General features: G+C 36.2%; 1 long non-coding RNA gene across 1 annotated transcript in view; it reads left to right on the top strand.

Moving 5' to 3' along the window:
* The first annotated feature begins 8,173 nt into the window (after positions 1–8,173).
* LOC138355093 (uncharacterized) overlaps positions 8,174–8,955 on the top strand; it is an 8,476-nt gene continuing 7,694 nt past the window's right edge. Inside the window, exon 1 of the long non-coding RNA XR_011223819.1 lies at positions 8,174–8,282. This is a non-coding gene — a long non-coding RNA (uncharacterized lncRNA). The remainder of the gene's footprint in view (positions 8,283–8,955) is intronic.

Here is an 8,955-nt window from a genome sequence, read left to right as displayed (position 1 = left end):
AAGTGAGTACTGAGCAGTACTCGAGACGGGACAACACAAGTGACTTGAAGAGTACAACCATTGTGATGGGAGCCCTGGATTTGAAAGTTCTCGTAATCTATCCTATCATTTTTCTTGCTGACTCAATATTTGCTTGGTTATGCTCCCTAAACGTTAGATCGTCGGACATCATTATTTCCAAATCCTTGACATGCTGTTTTTCTACTATGGGAAGATTCGATTGTGTTTTGTACCCTGTATTATGTTTCAGATTCTCATTTTTGCCGTACCTGAGTACCTGAAATTTATCACTGTTAAACATCATGTTATTTTCTGCTGCCCAATCGAAAACTTTGTTGACATCTGCTTGTAGTTTTTCAATGTCTTCAGCAGAGGTAATTTTCATGCTGATTATTGTGTCATCTGCAAAGGACGACACGAAGCTGTGGCGTGTATTTTTGTCTATATCAGATATGAGAATAAGGAACAGTAGTGGTGCAAGGACTATACCTTGAGGTACAGAGCTTTTAACATCGCTTGGACTCGATTTTATCTGATTGACTGTTACTCTTTGTGTTCTGTTCGACCGGAAATTGAGTATCCAGCGTCCTACTTTTCCAGTTATTCCCATTGACCTCATTTTATCACTTGAGAACTGCGAGTCTTACAGATACCTTGGTGTCCTCATTAACGACCCTGGGTACCTTTCTTCTCTTAAGAGGAGACTTTGGGAGAGATTAAAGCCCTTGCGGGTCCTTGTTGGTGTCAATCATGGACTTAACGTGAAACTTGCTAGAATGTTTTATGTATCATTTATACGCTCTGTGATTGACTACAATGCTTTACATCTCACACTGTATACTGACAAAGAGCTGAAATCTCTTGAAACCTTGCAAAATGAAGCTATGCGTCTCATCCTTGGGGTTCCAAAGTTCACGAGAATAGTTAATATGAGAGCAGAGTTAAAATTACCTACAATAAGTGAGAGAATTTTGTCTATCAGCACAGTTTTCGGCGTGAAGGCATTGAGTAGATCTCGGCAATACATGAAGTTTGAAGCTAAACTTTCTAATATGCTACACTCACCTGGGTTCTATAGAAGAAGAACGAAATCTGATTATGCATTTTGGTTCTGCAAAGTAGCCAACTCCATCAAAATATTAAATATGTACCCAACTCAATTAATGATTAATCAACCAATTCCTCCATGGGATAACTGGGATCTATCAGTTAAATTTGTAAATGCGCCCAAGAAAGATAATGTGACTCTACACTCTTATAACAGTTAACACTGAAAAGCATCACTGAGAGTACTCAGGGTATGGGTAGCAGTGTGTATCAGTGCTATACCGACGGCTCTGTAGAAGAAGGTGAACGATGTACCGGATGTGCATGTAATTTGTTTGAACAATCTTCTCTTGTACATACAGCAATGAAGCGCGTATATGACTGGGCAAGTACAACTCAAACCGAACTTGCAGGCATATACCTTGTCACTGAATTTTTAAAGGACAAAGGCAGTGTGGACTTATATACTGTGACTCGCAAAGTGCACTCCTGGCATTGAACACACAAAGTAGTAACACCCAGAAAATAGTCAGTGATATTCGAATGAATGTTTTAGCTGCAAAAGAAAACAGATTTCAAATTAAATCCCTATGGATACCTTCACATGTTGGCATCTCAAGGCATGACACCGTTGATATGCTTGCAAAGACAGCCTATAGAAAACCAATAGTAGAAACTGATATGGGTGTTTCACTAGCAGTGACAAAGAGAATACTTAAACAAATATGTATATCGTATTAAATGTATGTATATTAAATAATCCACTAACTCTACTAACCAATAGTTTAGTAATCTTCAGTTCATTTTATTAAAGCGTAGTAATAACTCATTTTCCCTAGAAATTATGGCGGACTGTTGCGTCAGCCCACACAGCTGGGGGAAAATGTTTACCTTTACGTGAATTGCATTAAATTCACTTTACTTCAGCATTCCTTAATAAGAATTATTACCTGATCATAGATTTATAGTCGATTAATCCATATATTATTATTTGCTGGAAATATTTTATACAGCTAAATCCTGCTATTCCAGTGAATACCTGAATAACGAATTTCTACTCTTTATATTCTCGCCCATATGAACACTGATTCATTTAAATTATTTGCACAGCGAGAACATATTTGTTGTCTTGTAAGATAACTTAACATCGTATAATTTATAATAAACCTTGTCTCCATTATCTCGGGAAGTTGGACGAACTATATCAGGTCTTTACAGTGTTCCAACATTACGTGCTATTGCGCATGCGTGAGCGAGTCGACAGAGTTTGCCATTAATATCAAGAGTGTCCTGAAGCTTGTCATTTTCATCGTCTCACAATCACGCCATCCGTGCTCCTATAGACGCCAGGAAGACGTGACAGCTTCATCATTTACGAACACAACGTCCGGCAAAGCTGATTCGTTCCTTTAAGTATTTTTGTGGCCACAATTAATATTTTAGATGGATGCTTTGTCGTCAGGACACATGAACACTAATATAAACATGTGAGTCTCATTTTCAGCGCATTCCCACACTAAATTTCGAGAATATGTGTGGTATAATTATTGTTTAGATGGTATTTACATGCTGCTCATCTTTCAGCTCGGGTATTACTGGCAAGAAGAACAATAAGTCGCCACCTCGATCACGTGTTCCCAAGGTAGCCTTTTGAGACAAGTTTATGTGGCGAGTTTATGGGACACATGCTACTATCCCTACAAACAGTTTAGCTTCAATGTTTTTCTAAGTAGATAGATCATTATCTAAATCTAACCAATGAATATTATATGATATGATTATATTATATATACTGCATATTATAGAGGGGTTTTCACCTCTGGTGCAATTATAAGGACCCACAGCCCTAGAAGGGAACACAGAGCATTCAGAGAAAACTTCCCATTTAACTCTGAATACGTATGAGTGTTTGCTTCTCCTACCACCCCCTTTTTATATGTGTGTACACTCTATTATGCAAGGTTTTACAGTTACATATCTGATTTTATACAGAAAATGAACATTGAGAAGACACAAGAAAAAGTTCGCTCCCTAGAGGTTGTAGATTTCCTCGAACTCCTCCGACGCCGGGCAGGAACCGAGGACGCAGCAGGCATTTGCCCTCTGCATCGCAACACTGAGGCGCTGAAAGAGAAAACTTGCCGCTCTAGGGTCTCATGTAGTGTCAATGAGTTTGGAACCAAGATCCTTAAGAAACCTTGTTGCAATCTCTCCCCATGGGCCTAGGGTCTCAGACCCTATTTGAACGAAGTTGTACTGATGATCTAATTCCCTGTACTTGGCTGACTTGTATCTTTCTCTGTGTGTCGCCGCGGCTCCTGCTGTGCCGGCAGAGAGGTTGATGTACTGCATATTATATATTTTACCAAATTACTCCCCCAAAGTCTGTTGTCGTGGGATCGGCTATGTATTCCGTTTAATTTTACAGTTCATTCATTATGATGTATTAGATTTTATTTATATTTAATCGAGAGATCCATAGGGACTGGTTCTCTAGTTTTCTTGTTTGAGAATGGTCCTTCGAATTTTATTAGAATTATTTTCATTATTCTATAGTCAGATTTCCCAACATTCTTTTTGATTCTTGTCGATATACTGGATAAAGTAGAATTAATTACTAATGATGATTATAGTATACTATTAATAAAGTAGTATTATCAGGTATTGGGCTATATACATATATGCATTGTTATTTATGGCCATCAGTAGACCACCACCCATATGTTATAGCCTAACCCCATTATTTCTCATTATTTACATCAATAACCACCATATGGGGTTGTGGCTAGCAAGTCAACATAAACTGTACATATTTAATTTTTTTTACACATATTTTTTCTAAGTGTATATTATATATCAAAACTACAAAAAATCACAAAAATACAGCACTGATATATATTCAAATATTTTGCACTTCACATTTATTATATTATTGTATTTTATGCGAACCCAAAGGAGTAGGATTTTAGAATGGAATTGTACTAAGGTATGTCCAACTCAAGCCAAAACTATTTAGCTACTTTATTAGGTAGGATTGATTTCTAGCTAGTACTGTTAGAATGTACTAATTCATTGCTATTCAGTGTTGTACGAACCCTGAACAGGGTGGGATTTATTATTTTACATTAATTGTGTAATCCTTTATTATTTACTGTGTACATCTTTCAGTGCTACTAGATGTCACTGTACCAACCGATGGTAATAATGAAGATCTAGCCAGACGTAATACTGTAGTGGCATTTAAGTATTACTCAAATCTTAGCTATTTACTATCAGGTAGGTAAGCTAACCTCCAGAAGAGGTAGCACACAGCCTAATCAAGAAATATTAGGCTATCATCACGATACTAACAACTAATGAGCAAGTATCCAAGTTGCATCAGTAACAATTACTCAAGCCATACTAAGCTTATATATAAGGTCACCATGGTTACTCCCCAAAAAATGAAGAGATCCCTAGTTGCCTTAAAGGTCATTTAACCCGATTTCTTAATAAGTCAGAATACCTACCTAAGGTAACCCAAGTTGATTACCATCAGTTGGAAATATCTCTGAGAGTAGCTGATCTCAAATTCAAACAAATTAAGACTATGATTGAGTCTTATATCAGTGTATTAAATGACAGTGACACTGACTCTGATGAAATCGACCTAACTATAGGAAAACATCTCAATATGACGATGACACCCAAAACAAATTTAATCTTCTTCTTGAATTAGTAGAAAAACATAAAGTATCTACTAACGTTACTGTATCTCAACCCAGTACCATACAAGCAGAGGCACATTTACCTTCTTTGAACTTGCCTACAATTGCTGGCCTGGCTAAAGGAATTTTGGACATCATTTAATACACAAATACATTCTAGAACCTCTATAGATAAGGTAACTAAATGTTCTTATCTACAAAGTCTCCTCAAAGGGAAAGCTAAGAAGGTAATAGCTAATTTATCTCTTGTAGATAAATTATGATGTAACTATACAATTGTTATAGGTTAATTACTGCAACAAAGAATTAAGTGCAGCTAACTTATTTTATCAATTAGTGGATATATGTCCACCCAGTAACAGAACAGACTCCCTTCAATACTTCAGGTTGGAAGCAGAGTCTCTCGTGAAAGGTTTAGTAAATGTATCAGCTTCCGAATTGTCACTAAAATTACTCCTTCAGAGGAAACTTTCTCATAACATTTTAGCAGAATTCTGCTCTCAATTCAAGACAGACATTTTTTCTCTTGATCAGATATTTGAGGGAATGAGAATCACTGTCACTAGGCAAAAGGCTCATGATAAAATTAAATCTGAACTCAAACAACCTAATACTGAGAATTCACTGAAGACAAAATTGACTTCGGTTATGTCTAACAAAACCAAATCTAAATCAACTACTCCCACTTTAAGAAGTAAGAGAAGTAATATTGGTCGGTAGACTATAACTCCCTCTCAAACTGTAGTTAATACGCCTGCTAAGACGACTAATTCTACAAGAGAGAAAAAATGTTTGTTCTGTCATAGGAAACATTTAACCTATAAATGCAGTACCTACTCAGATCGTAATTCCAGAATTAATCGTCTTCAAGAATTACTCAGATTCACAAAATGCATGGGTTCTCATGACCCTAATGCATTTACCATAGCCCTACATGTGTACAACAAGTGCCACAAAGATCGACATCATTACATACTGTGTGGAGAAACCCAACAGAGGTCACCCAATCTTAATGAGGATATTAGTAACTCCACCTCCGTGCAATATTGCAAAGTACATTAAGAAGTGAATGTACGTGCTACCAAGACAGACAATATTACTACATTACTTACAGCTCAGTTAAGGTTAACTAATAAGAAATCCAAAATCACCACCCGTGGTCTTCTCGACCAAGGTTCTCAAAAAACTTTTATTACCAAACAACTGTCTGATCAGTTGAAATTGAAAACTTTGTGTCAAGTGAAATTTAATATCTCCGGATTTTTTTTTACAAACACCGGACCTCAAGACTACAAAGTTGTGAGAGTTTTGGTACGCCTGGGAGGCTATGCTAGCCTAGTATAAGCTATAGTTGTTGACAAAATCCCATCTGATATATTTGAATCTGGTCTATGGAATACAGCCAAGCTTCTTAAGCATTGTGGTGTGAAGTTGGCTTATTATAAAATAAATTCTGACCGCCTCACCAATGTAGGTATACTTGAAGGGGCAGATTATTATTATCGATTTATTACTGGATGCTCCAGGCAACGCAGAATGAATTTGTTGCTGTCAGCTGAAGGGAAATTGCTTACGTAACTAGTGCTATCCCAGAAAAAATCAACACTTATAATTGATCAACATAATAATTCAATAATAGTTGCATGACTAGGCTTGGAACAATCACCACTATAATTCAGAGACATGGCTGAGGATAACTCTGATTCCCCTGTGTATAAATTATAGGATTTAGATACCTTAAGCATTGTCCCTGAACAACCAAGTCCAGATGATACTTGAACTTATCAACCAACCTGTCCTCCTAAAAAGAACGTCAACATTTGCCGTTTGACTCTACGGCTGTTTTTGGACGTTATTTTGTGTAAAACTACGTCTATTTTCGCTTCCATGGACTATCTCTTGTTATACAATGAAATACCACACTCTTATTATTCTATAACTCACTGACTATGCTCTGATATTTGTTCTTCAAGTAAAAATATATATATATTTGCCTTAATTAGGCCATAATCCAGAAAATTCCAGCCTATCGATCTTTATATTTAGGAAAACATCTAATAAATTTGGAAATGAATTTTTCGTTCGCCAACAGTTGCCTGTTACTATTTAGTCTGTTATGCTTTAATGTCGCTGGTCATTGTGACTTTCCCAGGATTTATATATGTTTTGTAGTAGCATTTAGTCAGACTACAGTAATTTAACTAATGGGAAACCTCTATAGTTGTCGTAAATTAATAATAATCATTTATCAAATAATAAATTAGCAAACATATGCAACATTTTATGTTACGACTTTTCGGGTAGGCCGTTCTGTTTGTTTACCACCCCAATGGTTCAAAATACACAATACTTTTAATATATAAGTGACTAAGTATGCTCTAATATATATGGTCCTCAATGAAAATTATCGTTTTTTTTTTGTTAATTTGTCCATAATGAATAAGATTCCTTACTGTTGATCTTTATATTAAGAAAAACATCTAAACAAATTGGTATTGTGTTTTCGTTCAGATAAAGTTTCCAGATACTATTTCCTAGTTATCAATTAATGTAGGTGGTTTTTTTTTATTCGCGGCTCCCAGGGGCTTTCTCCCATTATACAATATAAATGTACTCACTAACTATTCTCTGGTATCTGTTCTTCAAGTAAAATTACCTATTTTTTTGTTTAATTAGTCCATAATTCATAAAATTCCTTCAGGTCGATCTTTATGTTTAGAAAAACTTCTAATCAATTTGGAATTTAATTTTTCGTTCACCGACAGTTACCAGCTACTATTTCATTGTTATATTTTATGTCGCTGGTCATTACAATTTTCCAAGAATTTAAACAGCTAAACAGCAAGTAGCATCTTGTTAGAGTACAGGAATTTACCTATAGAGAACCTCGATAGCTGCCGAAAATTATTAATGATTATATATGTAATTTAAAATAATGAATTATATACCATTTCTTATGTTACGTCTTTGGCGGGTAGGCGGTTCTGCGGGTTTACAACCGAATTGTTTAAAAATCACACTATTTTAAATGTATGAGTCACTAGTATGCTCTGATATATGTTCTGCAATGAAAATAAAGATTGTTTTGTTGTTAATTACTCCATAAATGTGTAATGTGTTAATTCAGTCTAAAATCTTTTTGCAACGTTTATATGCGATATACGTAGCTGGAAACTACCTAATATTTAAAAATAATAGTTACAACATTCTATTAATATATAATGTTGAAATAAATATCACACAAAGTCTGTATATCTGTTTTTAGATGTCTTATAAATCTTCTTTAAAAATAGTATTAATGATTTTTATGAATCTTGAGTAAAAATTATGTTAATTATTATTAATCTAATTGTTATTATTTTAAGTAAAAGAATTGCAAGTATTCGCATAACCACGGGATCTCTGTTTGTGTATGAATGCACGGATTTGTTTTTGTTATGAGAGGGACGCCTTAGAAAGCATGGTGTAGGCCACCTGTGGCTCGCATCCGATCCCACGATCGTCGTCGCCCCTAAATCAACACAACAGGTATTTAGTATTTACGATTATAATAAGTAATATTTCTTTTATAATAATATTGCAGCAGGTGGTGTAGTGGTAGGACACTCGCCTGGCGTTCCGCGAGCGCTATGTCATGGGTTCGTATCCTGGCCGGGGAGGATTTACTGGGCGCAAATCCTAATCTGTAGCCTCTGTTTAACGCAACAGTAAAATGTGTACTTGGATGAAAAAACGATTCTTCGCGGCGGGGATCGTATTCCAGGGACCTGCCCGAAACGCTACTCGTACTAGTGGCTGTACAAGAATGTAACAACTTTTGTATATATCTCAGGTTAGGGGCTAGGCATTTACACTCTTAGGTCAGCAAACTAGCTAGAAGGTTAGACTATTAGACTCCACTGGTCAATCGGGGCCCTGCATGACTCAGCTTATCCTAACCTAGCCCAGCTTAAACCATCTTAGCATAGTTCATTCTAGCTGTGCATAGTGCTTGCACAGCCTTGCTTATCCTAGTTTACCTCTTCCTAGCCTACCGTAGCCAAGCCTATCCCAGTATACCCTTACCTAGTCTTGCCTAGCCTAACCCTGCCTTGCTTTTAAACATGACCAGTCCTTCCTACCCTAGCCAAGCCCTGACCAGCTTAGCCAAGCCAATCCCTGCCTAGATTTAGCATAGCCTTGCCTTTTTATTAATATATAG

The sequence above is a fragment of the Procambarus clarkii genome, chromosome 66, assembly GCF_040958095.1.
Source record: "Procambarus clarkii isolate CNS0578487 chromosome 66, FALCON_Pclarkii_2.0, whole genome shotgun sequence".
Taxonomy (NCBI): Eukaryota; Metazoa; Arthropoda; class Malacostraca; order Decapoda; family Cambaridae; genus Procambarus; species Procambarus clarkii.
The sequence above is the reverse complement of the archived record's forward strand: the minus strand, read 5'-3'. Positions and strand labels throughout refer to the sequence as shown.